Consider the following 20,031-nt stretch of genomic DNA (forward strand, 5'->3'; position numbering starts at 1 on the left):
ATTAATTCCTATTATTTATGATTTTCTTACCTCTGTTCCTTTCCCCTCCTGGTGCTACCATGCTAGTCAGTTGCTTGTCATCCCTCACCTGAACCAGAGCCTTAACTAGGAGTTTTGTGCCTAGGCAACAACATGTATAGTATCTTCTAAGTTTAAGAGGTAGAGAGACAGGGTGGTGTGGGGAAAGTCATCTGACAGCTTACATGTTTTTACTAAGTGAGAACTAAGTTCTGCTGTTGAAAGGCTACAAGTATTCTTGGCAACCCTGGGATTCAGTCCTGTGGGACAAAGCCACACTTGTCCTAGACTAGTTATTCCTCCCTGTTCTCTGCAATAACTTCCAAATTAGTTTCTCTGCTCTCTATACAGCTCCTAAGAAAAAATCTTTCCAATGTATATGTCTCAAAACACTTAACTCCTTTTCTTAAATAACTTCAGTGTCTCTATAGCCTAACATAGGAACTCCTGGACCTCCCATGTAAGCTTTCACCCTACAGAAGACTCTACTGTCTGATGACTTCCCAGTGCATTTATAGATTCAGAGCCTTGACTGGTCCCAATCAGTCAAAAAAGTAAAATAAAAATTATACCATAGTCTATAATCTGGCTTCCATCTACTTCTCCAACCTCATTTTGCACCACCTGCCCTCACCTATTTAGTGCTCCAGCCAAAAAGAGTTTTAGCTATTTCTGGATTTCCTCTAGTCCTTTCCAGTTGGTGTATCTGGGCAATTATCCCTGTGATTGGAACACGTTCCCTTCCTTATCTGTCTGTGTACTTCTCATTCTAGTTCAGCTGCTATGTACCCCATGAAACCATCTTTGGGTACTTACTGCCCATTTCCCTTGGTCCCTCCTTCGCCCCTTGGTTGAGATTATCCTCAAACAATTTGAGTCCCTCCTTTGAAACTCTTGTCATACTTGTTAGTGTTCTCTTACTCCTTTTAGACTATATGCTCTTTGAAGTCAGGAACTCTGCCACATATTTGTTTTTATAGGGCCTGGAGCATCAAAGAACTCTGAGCAGATTGAGTTTAAGAAAAATTTGGTTGATATCAGAAGTCCCCATTTGAGTTTTGTGTGTGACAGTGATTTTGAGAATGGAGCTTTGGGGGAGCCAACATCATAGAACTTACCAAAATTTAAAGTCCATTGCCAGACATTCAAGATCTTTCACAATTCAGTGTCACCTTGACTTTTAGTTCTACTGACTTTTGTTAAGGACCTGCCATGAAATAAAAATAAAGACGAAAAAAGTCCCTGCTTAAGAAACGTACATTCTATATTTATGATTTTATTTTGAGGTTTTGGTTTTATGGGTATTGTCTTACCACAATGACCAATGTGCTTTGCATGATGATACATGTATAACCCAGATCCAATTGCTTATCATCTCCAAGGGGAGGGAGGAAGACAATTTTAATCTTATCATTTTGGGAAATTTATGTTTGAAATTATTATTATATATAATTGGGAAAATAAAATATCTTTGGATAATATAAAAAAGGAAATTTGCATTCTCTTGGGTGGGATGAAACATATGCACTAACAAATAGAGTATAAAAGAAAATGAGGAAGAAGAGGCACGAACAAAGCATAGGAGACTAGGACAAATTTTCTTGGAGGCAGTGCTGGCATCTGAAGGAAGACCAGAATCTTAGGATTCTGAGAGGTAGAGATAAAAGAAGGGAACATTTTAGGCATGGGGAAGTTGGGAAATAGATGAGCATCTCCTTGGGATAGGAACCAAGTCATGAGAGACTGATAAGCTATCTTCTTCATTTCTATCCTTTAAAGAAACCCGGACTGAGGTACTAAAAGAGAAGACTGAGAGCTCTAAGATTCGGGTAGGGCAAGCCTGAAGTGCTTGTTTACCAGGTAGCTTGGAGCGCCACCTCGTGGAGAACACTAAGTAACTTTCCTGGAAAGAAAACAATGCTAGTATAAAACAAGTGTCCCTATGGGACCCAGAACCCTTATGTCTTCACTATAATGGGCCATGCTGGTGGCTTATCCCTTACTACTGTTGACTATTAGTTTCAAGAGGGAAGGGAACTAGGTCTTTTGTTTTATCTTCCCTGGGGTCCAGGTCAGGACCCCACATTCCTTCCTTAGAATCTTTGTAAAATTCTACGTGAAGTGATAACATGTGTTCGATCCAGTGAAATTGCTTATTGGCTCTGGAAAGGAGAGAGGAAAAGGGGGAGGGAAAGAAAATAAATCATGCAAACATGGAACAATATGTTTAAAATAAATAAAAATGAAAAATAAATATAAAAATAAATTCTATGTGATCAGAACCCTTACTAGGAGTATTAAAGAGAGTAGATTTGAGCAGTGTCATTCTCTGTGTGCCCATAGGCAAGACCCTTCCCTTCTTTGGAGCTCAGTACCTCATCTGAAAAATGAGGATTGATGCGATGAACTCTTGGGAACTACACCTTGCCAGGGAAGGGCAGGGCTAAGAATGCCAGGGTATTAACCTTGCCCAGGTCACTGACTGAGCCTACAGGGTAACAGAAGAACTGCCTTTTGCTGCCCAAGTAGGTGAAGAGCTGAAGAACCAAGATTGGAGTCAGCATCACCCTTGATGCTAGGCATGAAGGCAGCCTTTTTCCCTTTTCAGTTATAGCATTTGAATATAGCACTGAAAATAGCACTATCTCTGTCTCTCCTTCTCCTTCCCTATCCCTCCTAGGTCTTCAGATCCCAATTCTACTGGGAAATCCAACAGGAAAGAACTTGTGTGTGCACATACGCACACACATACACATATGCCCCAATAATCTTAGCACAGTTTTAAGCTTTAATTTTTGTTGTTCAGTTTCATTTGACTCTTTGTGATCCTATTTGAGGTTTTCTCAGCAAAGACACTCGAGTGGTTTTCCATGTCAAACGTTTACAGCTCATTTCACAGATGAGAAAACCAAGGCAAACAAGGTTAAGTGACTTGCCCATGATCACCCAACTAGTAAATGTCTGAGATCAAATTTAAATTCAGATCTTTCTGCCTCCAGGCCCTATTCTATCCACCATGCCATCGAGCTGCTATTAAGTTTTAACAGCTTAAATTAAAATTTCACTAAGGCTTCTATGTACTTGTATATACTTATATACTTGTATATATTTGTATATCTCCCTTGTTAATCCTTTTCTAGAGCAATGATAATTACTCCCATTTATCTGGGACTTTCTGGTTTGCAAACGTGTAAGGTAGATTGTATAAATTATCTCTATTCATTCATTCATTTATTTATTCATTTATGTTTGTTTATTTGTTTTCTTGTTTATTTATTCATTTGTTTGTTCATTTATACTCCCTTACCCTCCATCTTAGAATCAATACTATGTAAGGGTTGGGAAATGGGGGTTAAGTGACTTGTCCAGGATCACACAGCTAGGAAGTGTCTGAGGCCAGTTTTGAACCTAGGACCTCCCATCTCTAGGCCTGGCTCTCCATCCCTGAGCTGCCCAGCTGCCCACTATTACCTTTCTTTAAAATTTTATTTTCCTGAGGAAACCAAGATATCGCGGTAAAAGGACTTGCTCAGGATTGTAGAATTAACAATTGGGGATTCAAATTCAAAACTAAGTCTAGAGATCATAAATTGGATCTTAGCTGTTGTCTAGTCTGGCTCTCCCATTTTCAGGTAGGGAAACTAAGGCCAGGTGAGGTTAGTTGAGTGTAAGGTCTGTAATTAAAAAAAAAGATAAAAGAAGGAAGTTTGTACCCTGAGGGAAGTTTGGACTTTCAGTATGGAGAGGGGGAAAGAGAGGAGAACCCCCTTCTCAAAGCGGGGTTCAGGGGAGGCAGCAGAATGTAATGAATTAATTGGCTCAGAGAGAGGAGAGGGGATTTGAAGATTTTCCCCCCTTCTGCCTTCCCTCCTTAGCTAAAGCTGCTCTCCCCAATCTGCTCTTGTCCCTCTTGTCCCCTCTTTACTACTCAAGACCAAAGGGTCTCCCCTTGATCTGTTCACTCACACTCAGCTTGGGGAGCAGATAACTTTTAATGTTAACTCAATCAGGTAATACAAAAGGAAATAATGGGCAGGGAAGAATGGGAAAAGGAATGTGCGGAAAGGGGGTCCCTGTCTCTATCTAAACCATTTCCCCTCCCTCCTCCAGTTTGGGGGGAACTCAGGCCTTGGCATCCTGAGCCTCCTGAGAGAAAGTCAGGTTGACTTGCCCCTGGGCAACAGGAGCTGAGGTAAAGTCTGCTCAGGTTTCTCTCAGAAGTCTCTTCAATTGGGAAGTGTTGGGGGGAAAGATTTCCAGCCACCAGCAGGGAAAATGGGTAACCCTCAGGAGAAAGTCTTTTCCCCAACTTCTCTCTTTGGCTTCTCAAGACCAGGAGACCCTCACTGCTCTCCAAGCCAGAGTCTCCTCCTTCTCCGGATTCCACTCCTGGGGCCCCTCCTCCATCGAGGTGATCAATTTCACATACTCTTCAGCCTGACTCTTTTTCTCTAGTGCCAGCCTCTGTCACAAATCCTCCATTTCCTGTTGTTCACGTGGTGCCACCTTGGCCAATGCCAGTTACTTACTTTCCTTATCTATTCTAACCTATGTTACTTATTGTTCCCATCTAACCTCCCCCTTCCCAAAATAATAAATCTTATCCTAGTCTGTTTATTTGCTAATCTAAATTCCTATTTAATTGCTAAGACTAAGTTGTGGAAAGAGGGTTAGGATTATGTGCCAATAAAATTTTTACAATATAACAATTTCTTAATACAAAAGTCATTCCTATTGCAATTTAAAATTTAAACCTTAAGTAAAATTGAACCATTATGCCTAATGTAATGCTAATTCCAATGTAGCAATTCATAACATTTATGGGTATATATATATATGCACATATATATGTATATTAACTTGTATCTAATGAAATCTGATTTATTCTGTCCCTATGCTACCTCTCTAGTTATAATATTCCTTTTTTCACCTTAAACTACTCTATCCCTGTCTATTAACGGTTAGTATTTTAACTCTCCTTTCTATCTATATTACTGGGTTAGATAATTATTATGATATATATGTATATATACATGTTTGCTATTTGTACACATTTACATGTCACATGTTATTTAAATACATATATACATATATATCCTCTGGTAGTAGAGATTTATTTACAGATATACAATTTATGGGTTGTCCTTATTTACGGCACAGCCCCTAATGTCATTGTAAAATTTGTTTGTGTTCTAGATATGTCATAGTCGATGCATATTTATTCCAATGTATATGTGAATGTACTTCCCTATATGTGAAGTTAATGTGATCGGTAATTAATCTTATGTGACCCATTTTCCTGAAGTTCGTTCCCCATAATATCTTTGATTCAAAGTTCTTTCCAGTTGTCCATGTATCTTCCATCCTTTGGTATTGCTTGAAATCTGTCATAGGCCCAGGGTGACTTCTGCTTTCCAGGATATATACTTGTGCCTATCATCTCATCTTGAAAGATGATCTCAGGTATCCAGAACTACAGAATCATCATGCGTGTGTGTAAGATTAATGTGTGTGTGCATGTAAGAATGAATATGTTGATGCATGTGAAACTTTATACAGGATGTTTGTGCCATCCTCATGTTTGCAAGTGAGATTATTTTTTTATGTAATGAATGTAGGTATCTTTCTTAATGTGTGATTGTAAGGTGATTATTCTATTTCTATGTGGTTGGTTGAAGAGGTTAATGATATTTTAGTCTAGGTTTGAGATTGAAACTCGTATATAGGTTTAATGATTCTAAGGGATTCTAAATCCATCCCAAAAAACTCACAGGGTCTGCAAGAAACTGCTTCTCCTGTGTTTCACAGGCTACACTAATCCTCCCTGATCTAATTAACCCAAATTTATACTATCTTTCTTGGGCATTATTCTATTTCGGTTTCATTGTCTCTGTTCAGTATCTCTATTTCTTCTTGTGCGATTTTATTGGATTCATGGGCTCTATGTTTATTCATCAAGGGTTGTTCTTGGGGTGTCTGTGTTTGAATGAATTCTTGGGCTTCCATTAAGTTGTCTTAAGTTGTTCCATTAAATTGTCTTACAGCATGTTATCATGGGCACAGTGATGTTTAACTTGAGATGCGTGAAGCCAAGAATCTTTTACTACTACTTTGATTGATGTAAGAGTGGTGAGAGCTACATCATATGGACCAATCCATCTGGGCTCTGTGGGTTTGTCTTTTGCAAAAATTTTTTACGTATACTTTGTTCCCTGGTCTTATGTAATGAGAAATCTAGTGGAACCCTTTGCACTAGTAGTCCTAGCCCTCTCAGTTCTTCCAGCCTATTTTGTATCTGTGTCAGATAGGTGTGTAACTGGCATTCCCCTCCCAACATGGAAAGACAAGATGGTTTAGCGGTCCTTCCTATCCATACTGGCTATCCATATAATATCTCATATGGGGAAATATGTAAGTCTCCTCTGGGTTTCATCCTGAGATAGAACAGTGCAAGTGGAAGAACCTCTGTCCATTTAAGATGAGTTTGGGCACAGAGTTTAGCTATCATGGTTTTTAACTCCTTATTCATTCTTTCCACTTGTCCTGAACTTTCTGGTCTATATGCATTATGGAAATTACCTTTTATTTCCAGAGACTTATACACTTGTTGTAAAATACTAGATGTAAAGTGACTTCCCCTGTCTGAGTCTATGGTGTCTGGAATGCTGTATATAGGAACTATTTCTTTAAGCAATGTTTTCACTATCATGCCAGGGTTGTTTTTCTTTCATGAATATGCTTCTGTCCATCGAGTGAGTCTGTCCACTATGACTAAAACATATTTATATCCTCAGTCCCCAGGCATGTTAATAAAATCAATCTGCAGACACTGAAAAGGATTATAGGCTAGGGGTCGCCCTTCCAATGCCTTGCATTTGAAATGACCTTGATTAAACTTTCTACAGATGTCACATGTCTGACACACTCTTATGGCAGTTGTTGATATACCTGAAACTTCCCAAAACCAGTGGACCTCATCTAGCATGGATTGCACTCTGTAATGACCTCTGGAGTGAATCACATTGCATATATGTTGGTACAGCCTTTTGGGCAAGATGGGATTTCCTTTTTGTGATAATCAGATTTCTTTGACTAATCTGGTTCCTAGACTTCTGAAGAGAAACCTGATCAGACTTTACCTGAAAGAAAGTCCTGTTGCCTAGGGGTAAGTCAACCTGACTTTCTCTCAGGAGGCTCAGGATGCCAAGGCCCGAGTTCCCCCCAAACTGGAGGAGGGAGGGGAAATGGTTTAGATAGAGACAGGGACCCCCTTTCCGCACATTCCTTTTCCCATTCTTCCCTGCCCATTATTTCCTTTTGTATTATCTGATTGAGTTGACATTAAAAGTTATCTGTTCCCCAAGCTGAGTGTGAGTGAACAGATCAAGGGGGGGGCTCTTTGGTCTTGAGTAGTGAAGAGGGGACAAGAGGGACAAGAGCAAATTGGGGAGAGCAGCTTTAGCTAAGGAGGGAAGGCGGAAGGGGGAAAATCTTCAAATCCCCTCTCCTCTCTCTGAGCCAACTTGTTACATCTCTTTCCCCCTCTCCATACTGAAAGTCCAAACTTCCCTCAGGGTACAAACTTCCTTCTTTTATCTTTTTTAATACAGTTGGCACCCTGGATTTAAAAGAACCTCATTTATTAAAAAAAAACCTTTAGTGACTAACTATCACCAACTGTCATCAACTGTCAGTTGTGAAGTTGTTGTCAATTACAACTCCTGAGGCTAGCAGCCTTTGTCACTGACTCTGCCTAGCAGTTTCCACACAGGATCAAAAACATCTTGATTCCTTGCGGGGGGGAGAACAAATCAGTTACCAACTGCCACTCTGGTCAGTTGTAAAACTGAGGAAGAGAGGCTATTGTAAAAAGGAAGCTGTACTAGGGCTGTCAGCAATAGGATCTAGCCATCTTAGAGCCTATCTAGCTAGAAGCAAAGCTTGTGGGGACAACAACCATTTTTCTAACTGTTAACTCCTGACAGTTAGAGCCTAGAAAAGATCTAATGGGGAACATGTTATAACTAATACTGTGGTCTTCTGGGCTAGGGATAATTGCCATTTATTGGAGCTACTGTATCATTTATAATACAGTGGCAGGGATGATAGACAATGTTCTGGGGACATTATCCAATATGACTATGGGATGGACACAGTTGCCAATGAATTATCTAGATGTAAATTACCTCTGGCAAATCATACTCCAAGTTTATTTTGTGTTTGTGGTAGTGACTAACATCTTAAAGAATATCAAAGCTGGTGCCAACCTGATCTTCCCAAAGAAAACTGTGCATGCTCTAGTCATAGATAATGGATTACAGGCATTGCTTGGTCAGATCCCTATTATAACTGAGATGTGCCAGGATTACATGCAAAGAAAACAAGGCATGGGGAAGGGAACCGGCGAGGAGACTGGGGACGAGACAGGACCGACTAATAAGGATGATGTAGTTACTAATACTAATACTGGGACACCATTAGGTGAAGTAGGGGGTAATGACCTTGCCAATAGCATACAGGCACCAATTAATGCATCTGCTAACAATCTTGCAAATGCATCAAAGCATCAAAGGCTCAAAAGATTATGCCTTTGTGTGATATATCACTAAGGTCACTGATAACTCTGGCATTTTACATGCAAAGGTTCATAAGTCATTCAACACCCATGACTTAGAGTCTTTATGTAAATGTATGTCTAAATTTTTATTAGAGCCTCATCTCACAGTTAAGGAACTAAAGAGAGCATTTTGCCTCCATGAACCAGATTTTGAGGATGTAGAAATTCTTTTATCTGAACTTTTGACACCCCAAGAACATAAAAATTTTACTGAGCAAACTAGAAAAGATTCTTCACTCATGAGTTGGCCAGAAGTTCTTGAGGATCTGGATTTTTCTAATCCAAGATCAATGGCTTATCTAAGAAAATGCTGTGAGGATCTATTGCAGGGAATGAAAGACCCAATGCATGGAGAAAATTTGACATTATCCCAAGGAAAAAAATCAATATCCAAGCTCATTTATTGATTGCCTCATTGAAAAAACTGAGGGACTCTTAGGTTTTAGACCTGATTCAAAAGTATCAGATGCACATGTGAGGAGACAATTTCTCAAGGGCTGTGATAAGCACTTGAGGGATTTCTTCAAGAACTATTGCCCCAAGTTTGACACCATCTCATTTAATGAACTTAGAGACACTACCACCTATCTTCATTTTAACAAAGTAGTTCAAGAAAAAGAAAAGGATGATCTAAAGAAAAAGCTCCAAGAGACCTTTGAAATATGAAGGCAGAAAGAATTGGAGGAGGTTAAGAACCTGCTTACAATTAAGACATTTAACAGACAAACCACACAGTATAGACAGACACCTCAAAGTCAACAGAGGGTGCAAAGTGATACCAGAAACATTGCTATTAACAGGGCCAAAATAAGAGAGATGGGAAAGGTCAAAATACATATTATAGGTGAAAAGTATATAATAACAAAAACTGGGAGATAGGACTCTAATAGCAAGCTGTGTTGCTCTCAGTGCAAACTTAGAGAACAGGAGACCCCACACCTGAAATCCATGGAAGCAGCAATAGCTTCTGGAGTAAAACCCCATTATTCAGAAGTCCCTTCAATAGGGAAGTGTTGGGGGGAAAGATTTCCAGTCACCAGCAGGGAAAATGGGTAACCCTCAGGAGAAAATCTTTTCCCCAACTTCTCTCTTTGGTTTCTTAAGACTGAGAGACCCTCACTGCTCTCCCAGCCAGAGTCTTCTCATCCTCCAGCTTCCACTCCTGGCCCCTCCTCCATCAAGGGGATCAATTTCACATACTCTTCAGCCTGGCACTTTTTCTCTAGTGCCAGCCTCTGTCACCAGTCATTTAGAAAGTAAGTGGTAAAGCTAGGATTAGGGAACCTCCAACCAGGTTCCTCCAAACCTCGTGTTCTTTTGACAGCACAACTACATCTATATCATAGCATTATAGACTGGTTCCCCTAAGTGAGTTTCAAAATATTGTGGCTGGGAAAACTGCATCCAGCATGCCCCAGTGGTCCCTCCTTCCTACTTCCTGGTGTGGGATTGGTCTATATAAGGACCAATCCCACACCTACGAGGCTCTTGCTCTTTTATGAATAAGGGTGGTGAATGAGAAGCTGAAGAGAAAGTGGTGAGTTAATTTCTCTGGTTGCTTTTGTTTAAATAAAGCATTGGTGAGGAGGAATTTTTATTAACCTTTCCCCACATTTGGCGAACATACAAAGGGACCCTAAAACCTAACCTACAGGTAAGTAGGAAACCCCCCACCCTCCAGTCCAACTCACTGCCCTTCCCACCCACACAAACTGCTACCTGGCTTCCACTCCATCTATTACCTTTTATCCCTTGTCCCACTCATCTGTCCTTCTTCCCATTCTCCCTTCTCTCTCCACCTTTCCCCCCACATCTTCCTTCCCTCCAGACCCTCTACAGAGCTGAGTTTTTCTTTTCTTCTCCAACCCCTCCAGGGACTCTTCCCCCACCCATACAACCTGAGATTGGGGGGACTTTGCCATCAAGCTGATCTCTTTCTCCCTTCCACTCTCTTGCTCCTTTACCCTCCCCCAACATATCCCCTTGAGGTGATTTCTCTCTTTCTCCCTCTTTATTCTCCAAGCCTAGCTTCAGACCCCCTGTGTAGCTGAGCTTTCCAGCTCCTACGGGACCCCAGTTGAGACCTCCTCAGCACTCTTTACTTGCCAATTTCTCCTTCTCTCCCCCTTCCCTCTTCCAGGCCAGTTTTTCCAGCTGCCCTCTACCCCCCTCCAGCCTAGCTTTTTCCTGCCAGAGGACCCCCTGCTGAGTGGGACTCTTTCCCAACAAATCCCCCCATTTGACCCCCTCTCTCCTTGCTTTCCTGCTCCTCCTCCATGCTCTCCCCAGATCTGGATCTCCCCTGGGTGCCTCAGATCCAGTACTCTCCATCTTTTTTTTTGTTTGTTTTGTTTTTCATTCCACCTACCTATTGCTTCTTGTTGCTGTTGCTCTTTTCCTCTCTCTCCCTGCCTGGCCCCCTGACTGAGCCACCCCCCTCCCCAACTTCATCCCTCCCACCTGGGTAATCCCTCTGCTCCCTGCTCCTGCTTCTACCTGATCCTTGCCACCAGACCCCCTGCTGAGAGTTCTTCAGAAGCAGGTAAGATATACATCCTTTCCCCAACCACCTCCTAGCACAGAAGCCCCCCCACACACTCATGTGGAATTTTTTTCTCTCAAACTCTTCCCCCCCCCCACTCCCATGCAATCGCCAATTTCTTGCACAATCCCATTCTTAGGCTCCTGCCTGGGGGCAGTTTGCACTTGCTGTTTTGTTTTATTTCTTCTGTTCTCTTCTAAAATAAAGCACTATGTTGCACACTATCATGGACAATCTTTTGTCCCCTGGGGTGTTTTATAACCTTAGGGGCTCAGACTGGCTTTTTCTTTGATTAATATTAGGTTTTCTTTTTCTATACCTCAATAATAAACACCAAAAGGTCTGCCTGCTTAACATGCAGATTCAAATACAGGCCCCAATGTAGACCCAAATGCAAGCCAAACTGGAGATTTTAAAATATATCCATGCCTGGTCTCCATATACAACAGGAAGACTCCTCTCTACCTCTACCTCTGGTGGAAGATACCTCTTCACCTACACCTTAGAGGGAAGATCCTTCTCTACCTCCACCTTGGGTGGAATTTCTCCTCTCATGGCTTGTGCAGCTCCTGGCCACCCTGTCCTCCCCTGTCCCTTCTCCTAGTGCCCCACCATCTCCTGTCCCTTATCCCAGCCCACAACCCTGCCTGTCCCCGGACCCAGATCCTCTCCCTCCCCCTCCCCCATCCCTTTTCTTACTTTTTCGATATCAATGCAAACTTTCACAAAAAAGACTAGAACTGTACATGAATCATATGAATCTCTTTTTCCCTTAAGGGAAGTGCCCATATTACAAACAAATGGAAATGTGGTGGCCTTAAGGCACCATATACCTTTTACTCCCCAGGATATAAAAAAATTAAACAAAATGTTCCCTCATTTGAAGAAGAACCTATTGTAGTTATCAAAACCCAGGAGAATATTTTCTGTACATATGATCCTGCTTATCAGCATGTGTTAAACTTTTTCCAGGCATTTTTGACTGAATGGTAGAAAGGTGAAATTATTTCTACTGTTTATAGAGCTAGAGGAAGGAATGCAGTTCATTGGCCCAAACACAACCCAAACTGGAATTATACTGAGGATGAATATTTGCAACTATTTCGTGCAAGGGAGGCATTACTAAAGGTAATGCACAAATGCTCTGACAAGCCTGGCACATGGACCAAATTTGAAAATCTTAAACAATTGGAGGATGAGCCACCCTCCCAATTTATGGACAAACTAATTGAAGTAGGAGGAAGATATATAGACCTGGAACTCACTTGAGAAAGGGATATGTGGCAAATATGGAGACAATTTGTGCAGAACTGCTCCAAAGTGGTCCAAGACTATTTCAAAACTAACTACCCAAATTGGCCCAATATGGACCTAGAGGAATTGCACAGGATCACAGCATACATTTCTAAAGGCCATGAACAAAATAAATAAGGAAACAAATGCTTTGGTAGCAGAATCACAGAAAGAAATAAAAACATTAACAGAAAGACTTAACAAACAAGAGAAAGGAGGTCAAACAGTGGCCATTGCCCCTTTGCAGAAATCCACACATCAATCGTTAATGTGCCATCTCTGTGCAAAACGGGGTCACATAATGATGAGTTGTTGGAATTGGAAACAGGCAATTCGGAATAACAATTTCAGCAATAATAACTTTAGAAATATTAACTTCAGGAATAATAACATCTTTTGAAATCCTAACACATGATAATAGTATTCCACATCTAAATCCAAATAAGGCAAATGATAACTCACACCACCAATAACAGTATATCCAAAGTGGAGCTTGTCCATGCTATACTCAGGCTGAGACTGCCCCTAGGGGAGCCCAAGGAAATCCCCCAAACACACCAAATACCCAAAGATCTTTATGAATGTGTGAGGGGGATAGGGCACTGGAATCAGAGGAGGGGTACAGCCTTTGATTTCCCAGCCCCTGATGTCTTAATGCCAGAAATTGAAAAGGAATACTTCTAACAAAATATTGCAAGTAATAACAAGAGATTGAAAAGTTAAGCACTGGATAATATGCATAATGAAATATGCAAATTACTAGAAATTTGGATCATTATTAAAGTTGCAAAAGCATCTTAAAATAATGTACAGTATTTGGAGCCTTTACAATAAATACAGTCTCTGTATTTTTAAAACAAACACTACACTGTGATTGACATAAATATTTTGAAGGGAAAAATTGTGGCTTCATATTTAAATTGTTTGTGTTGGTTAATATTGCTCCCATGTCAAGAGAGTACCTTCTACCAATGCTGAGTAATTGTATTGATCCTATTCTATTCTATTGTTTGCTTTGAGAATTATTGCTATATAGCGATTGTATTTTTGCACTGGATATGTATTCTGTTGCACTGTTTTTATTTGTACCATCCTATATTTGACCCTGAGAAATATACCTTTGTAAAAGTCCATAAACTAGTTAGACAGAAAACTTGTATTGATAACTTGATTTACTTGTATTTTGTGTATTTTGAAATTTTGCTATTTTCTTTGAACATGTCTTACCAATTGCCTATTGTTTTATAAACCTATTACTTTATTTTGAGAAAAATCATTTTCACTCACACTGTGGATCATGGCTAAGTTAACAAGGAAATGGATCTCAATTCTTGGTTAAGAAACCTTTATGTTCTACTTCTCCTGAAGTGACACTAATTGTCACATATATATATTTGATTGTCACTGATTGTAAAATATATAATTTTGATTTTTAGAATATTTTTTACAATTGCATGTGCAATTTGAGTTTTCTGAAGCACATGCCATCAATATTTAAAGATTTTTTTGATTTTGCACTAGTGTAGGTTTAGAATGTCCATTAGTACTAAATGTAAATGCTGGCCCAAAAGCATTAGACTGTGGGAAACTGCCGTTGGCTCTTTAAATATTATGGGACTTTGCTTTGTGAATATGTTTGATTCGTGGAAATGGGATCAAAAAGGAGCACAGACTTCATCTGCACACTACCAAAGAAACACAGGCTTAACCTGAATAGTGCCAAAAGAGCACACAGATCAAGAAGAAACCAATCCAGGTGTGATTGACAAAATTCTGCACCAATACAAAAAGACTTGAACTTTGTGTGAGACTCAAGGTTGTGGCACTTGACATATGTTAAGAAACAGGACTCCTTGTACCACACTCCTTGTAAAATACTTTCTATCAAGTACCTAACAATTGTCTGTTCTGGTTCCCCTATCCCTGAGAAATGACAAAATATCAGACCAAGGAATAAAAATCTAGTCCCTTTTCCATCTTTCATGCTGTAGCAGTTGACTATGGTCCTGGTTGCTGAGTGGGTAAGTGCATGATGTTGGACATAAATTACTTTAATTGGGCCATTCAAGGACCTGTTATGATTTTGTTTTTTCTTATTTAGAGTTTTTACATATCAGAGTTGGAATTGAATATTTAGAATTTTCATCCAGTAGTTATTTGGTTTTTTATGATATTTTTTCTGATGTTTTTAATTGGCAATGATTCATATGCCTCACACCTCAGCTGTGTATCCCTGTGTGTGATTTCAGTGTTTCTTTATATCCTCCCCATGGGGGGAATGTGTTTTTATTTTATATGAAAAGTTTAAGTTATTTTGAGGGTAAGAAATTTGTGGCCTCTTGGACTCCAGAGATTGAACTCCTTGCGGAGGATGCCATGGAGATGCCAGTGGAGATTGCACGCTGGTCCAGGAGACCCTGAGCAAACTGGATGTGCAGAATTGAACTTTGGGGGGTTAAATTAATTTGTTTTGTTAAATTAATTTGTTTTGTTAAAATGCATTTGTTTTTATTAACTTCATTTGTTTTGTTACATGCTTTAATTTTGTATATTTGCAAAAAGGGACTGCCCCCTAATTGATTTTGTTCTTGATTCCTTTTTGTTTTATTATTTCCAGGTTGTTGTATTTTCTTCTTGCAATAATGCACTGTTAAGTTTGTTATGATCCATTGGGGAGACTGGTCTCCCAAAGGATCACAGGGGAAAAATGTGTTTCAAAATCTAGTGGCCATGGAAACTGCATCCCTCAGCATGCCCCAGGGATCCCTCCTTCCTATTTCCTGGTATGGGATTGGTCTTGAATGGAACAATCCCATACTAGGGATGGGGCCATGCCCCTATACTTCCAGGTGTGGGATTGGTCTTTATAAGAACCAACCCCCTGCCTAGGAGGCTCTTGCTCTTTTATGAATGAAGGTGAAGGGATGTGAAGAGAAAGTGGTGAGTTAATTTCTGAGAGGAGGAGGGGAGAAACTGTTTGCTTTTGTTATATAAAACTTTAGAAAGATCTGAGTGAGGAGGCGTTTTCTGTTAGCTTTTTTCTACATCTGTATCACTCAGATAGCAGAAGATATGGTCAGCTTATGGAGATCCAATAGCTACCAAGAACCATGTACTAAGACTGTGACCTGGTGAGGTTCAGGCTTCTCCCTGTGGGAATTAATACATTTCTCTCTCAGTACTCTTCCTTGTTCAGCAGTGGCTCTCCCAGTCATCTCTGCTCCATTGACCATTCCTTCTATGGCCTTCTGAAGCCCTTTTTTTGAATTGGCTCTCTGGGAAGCTCTTTCCCAGGGGTTTGGGTAGCTGTTGTCTTGTAGGAAATACTGTCAGAAAGCAGCCACAGTTTCATGGCAAGAGCCTGAATTTAGAGTCAGGACTCCCAAGTTCAAACCCTGACGCTCCTATTTACTATCTTTTGAGCTGGGTAAGTCCCTTCTCTCCATGGAAGATCTTGACTTTCTCCTCCAGATTTAAATCCTTTAGATACTCAGTCCTTTACAGGTGCTTGTGCTATCATGGATCTGTTGACCAATGGCCAGCTTTCTTCCACCTTGAGCATTCATATGCCACCTCAATGTACAACATAAAGCTGGAGCCTTATGAATTCTGAATATATGGCTTGAATCAAGACACAACAGGGTTCTTTGTGCCCCTGAATGGATAGGATGGTGTGGTGGCTAGAGCATTGGGCTGGAAGTCAGGAAGACAGGGGTTTGAATCTTGCTTCTGGTCTTTGCTTGCCATTTAATCCTAGCCAAGTCACTGAACCTTCTCTGAATCTAAGTTTGCAACACTATCAAAAAAGGAGACTGAACTCAATGACCTCTTAAGTTTCTTTCCAGTTCTAAATCTGGGATTCCTTTATGGAGCTTTTTGCTGAGAAGTTGGGAGAAAAGATGGGCCACCATACTCAAAGAATATTCAGTTATCCCTATGCATAATTAATTGTCAAACATTTATTAAGCAACTATTGTTTCCCTAATCTCTTATAAGGTTATAAAACCTCTTATGAGGTTTGCTGTAGGTTGCAATAAGGAGTTTATAAATGAAAGGCAGAGAAAGGCACATAAGTAATAACTGATTCAGAGAAGTACCCAAAATGTTTGGAGAAATTTGATGAGGACATAGCTTTAACCCAAGGTGGAAGTGGGGAAAGAAAGGGTCTGGGAAGGGCTTCACTCTTTAGTTGCACCTTGGAGGAAGGGAGGGACTTCAATGGACGGAGGAGATGGGGATCTTTCAGAGTAGCCTAGGGTAGGCATTCATGATCATTGCCTTCAAGTACTCAAAATGCTGTCGTGTGGAGGAATGATTCCATTTATTTTTCTTAATTCAACAGGGCAGACTAGGAATCATGGGTAGAAGTTGTCAATGGGTAGTCTGGGGTTAGATCTAATACAAACTGTTTTGTTTTTTTTTTTAACAAATAGAGCTGTCCCATAGAGGGATGTGCTACCTCAGGAGTTATTGAGTTCTCCATCATTGGAGATAGATGACCATTTGGTGGGCATGATGTAGAGATAATTTTTACGACAATGGATTGGATCTTTGGATTGGATCTCTGAGATACCTTCCAACTCTGAGATTCCTTGATTCTTTGGAATGAGAGTATTCCCTGAATGAGAAATGATGTGAGTAGAGGAATACAGATGAAAGAGGAAGGACAGGATGAGAGCAGGAAGTGGGGAATGATGCCTTTGGGCTGGGTCTTAGACTATGGGAACAGGGGAATCCTGTAAAGTAAACCTAGAAAAGTTGAATGAGCCCAAATTATGGAGGGTCTTGGATGCTAAGATTGGGAATTTATATTTTCTTTGGTAGGCTATCGAGGGCCACTGAAAAGGAGTTCTTAAGTCAGAGAAGTAAATTAGGAAGACTATTATGGCAATTGAGTGAAGGATGGATTAGAATGGGAAGAGACTAAGTCAGGAAATCACCTCTAATAAAAACACTATCTTATAATTATATAGTGCCATGTTAATGTGGGCAGCTAGGGGGCATAATGGACAGAGCACTGGGCTTGGAATCAGAAAGACTTATCTTTGTGAGCTCAAAACTAAGGTCAAGACATTTATTAAGCTCTCTGACCCATGGCAAGTCACTTAACCCTATTTACCTCCATTTCCTCATCAGTAAAAAATAAAACAAAAAACAAAAAATTGGGCTGTGGAAGGAAATGGCCAACCATTCCAACATCTTTGCCAAGGAAATTCCAACTTGTATCTCAAAGAATCAGAACTGACTGAAAACAACTAAACAACAATAGCAACATGTTAATGTGATCTCAATCATCACTAATATTATTACTGTCTGGCACATTAACATTTGCAAAACACTTTTTTCATGACTCTGTATTTTTATCCCCATTTTCCAGAAGGGAGAACCAAGGCACTAAGGGGGAAAGTGACCTGCTTAGTATAATATAATGAGTTAATAGCAGAACTGGGTTTAGAATCCCAGGTCTCTTTTCTCTCCCACTACCTGACCACATCTCCCTAGTGCAGGTCATCTGGCTTAACTACAGACCTATGGCCAATATCTTAGAGGTAACATTTATCTTAGTTCTCTTTGCAGTAAGCATCTTAGACTTCCTGTTTCATTTATAGGGTCTAGAACCAGAAGGCTTTGAGGCCATCATGCCTAAGTCTCCCATTTCATGGATGAGAAATAAATAAATTGCCCAACGATACACAGGAAGTCAGGATACAAAATCAAATGATCTGGCTCCAAATCCTGAGTTCTTTCTATTTACTTTGTTGACTCTTTCATTAAAGACATGTGACATGGGGGACCCTAGAATTCTTTAGTAACAATTACCTGGTAGAAGGCAGAGGGTCTTTTGGCAAGGGGGTCTGGTGATGCTAAGAGATATCAAAGAGCTGTTCTGGAACCATTGTGCCCCTTTGGGCTACATGTAGCTCACTATGGGATAGACTGGGGAGAGAAAGGTCACAGTGATGTCACAAGTGCTGGCTGGCCTGGAAAGTTCTGAGAGTCTATGAGTTCCCCTTCAAAGGCCATAAAGGGATTCATCTTCCTATTACTACCATGTCTTCTGATTACCAGCAGTGACCAGAGCCAGGAAAGAAGAAGGATGTTATCCATCATTCCTGTGAAGGAAGTAAAGCTTGTGGAAGGGAGAACCTGAGGTTCTCCTCCTGAGGTTCCCAGGTATCCACAGTCCATGAAGAAACAGGTACTGAGGGCACATAGCCCCAGGAATTGGGGGGGGGGGGTTACATATGACCAAGGCCATCAGGATTTGCCCAATCTAAAAGCTTAAACTTTTAAGAATGGCTAATTCCTTCTCACTAGGTATGAACAACAAGGACATCAGGCCTTTGTCAAGGAACCAGACCCACCTAGTCCTTAGGTTGTCCTATAATGCTCATTTATAGGATCGTAGAATATAGTACTGGAAGGGTCCTTAAAGAATATCTTGTTTAATCCCTTTATTTTACAGTCGATAAGATAGTCAGCATAGGAGATAGAGGATTGGCGCAGGAAGTCCTGGATTTTTGAGTCCCATCTCTGACATATAAGAGTTGTGTGACTTTGGGCAGATTATTTAACCTCTCAGGACCCTGGGAAACTCTTTAAGATTAGTAAATGCCCAAATAATTGTGGATGGGAAGCTCCCTACATTGGTCTGGGAAAGAAAGAAATAACAGTTTTGCAAATGGGGAAATTGGATCTTAGAAAATCACTTTTCCCAAGGCCCCAAGGTCATAAGAAGTATATTTTACCTTGTTTTCTCAATGAGGTAACAAATCTAAGTAGTTCAGTCTCTCTCAGTTTTAACTCATGAAAGCAAAGGGTGAAATCTTGGGGTTATATAGATAGAAATAGCCAGGTCGTGCAATGTATAGAGCTCTGGGTCTTGAGTCAGAAAGACCTGAGTTCAAATTCGGATTCAGCCACTTACTATGACATGTAACTCTAGGCAAGTCACTAAACATCTGCATGCTTCAGTTTTTTTATTTGTAAAAAAAAAAAAAAGTGGAAATAATAACAGCATCTACCTCACAGGTTTGTTGTGAGGATCAACTAAGACATTTGGAAAGCACTTAAAATGGAGTCTGGCACATATAGTAAGCCTTATTAAATGTTTTCTTCTGTCTCCTCCTTTCCTTCCTTCCTTCCTTCCTTCCTTCCTTCCTTCCTTCCTTCCTTCCTTCCTTCCTTCCTTCCTTCCTTCCTTCCTTCCTTCCTCCCTGCCTCTTCCCCACCCTCCTCCCCCTATGATTTGTATTTAGTCACAAAGTAAAAATTTGAATCTACGACTTCCAGACTCCAAGCCCAGCTCTAAATCTAACCAACAACTCTTATATTCTGGGGGTGTTTTGGTGGAATATCCAGAGGACAGAAGAACAATATCCAAATAACCTAAGAGATCTACCCCTTGTGTGCAGTAAAGTTACCAAAAAATCAGCCCTGTCCTGAGCTTAGGTAGAAAATTCTGGACTCCAGAACTATAGCATGTTAGAGTTGGAAGGGGTCATTTATCTGTTCCATAGTTATGAGCTTTTGGGATTTAGAGTTGAAAAAGCCTTGATTA

The 20,031-nt window shown here is 40.4% G+C and overlaps 1 protein-coding gene across 5 annotated transcripts in view; it reads left to right on the top strand.

Annotated features, from left to right (window-relative positions):
• Positions 1 to 18,451: 18,451 nt before the first annotated feature.
• The window catches only part of LOC100025567 (long-chain-fatty-acid--CoA ligase ACSBG2-like), a 108,345-nt gene continuing 106,765 nt past the window's right edge, over positions 18,452 to 20,031 (top strand). Inside the window, exons 1-2 of one of the 5 annotated variants that reach the window (XM_016432122.2) lie at positions 18,452 to 18,669; positions 19,503 to 19,564. The gene's annotated coding sequence lies outside the window, so the exon portion shown is untranslated. The remainder of the gene's footprint in view (positions 18,670 to 19,502; positions 19,565 to 20,031) is intronic. The other 4 variants (XM_016432121.2, XM_056822546.1, XM_016432124.2 and 1 more) reach the window with 4 other exon arrangements.

Source organism: Monodelphis domestica, chromosome 3, assembly GCF_027887165.1.
Source record: "Monodelphis domestica isolate mMonDom1 chromosome 3, mMonDom1.pri, whole genome shotgun sequence".
In the NCBI taxonomy this organism is placed as follows: Eukaryota; Metazoa; Chordata; class Mammalia; order Didelphimorphia; family Didelphidae; genus Monodelphis; species Monodelphis domestica.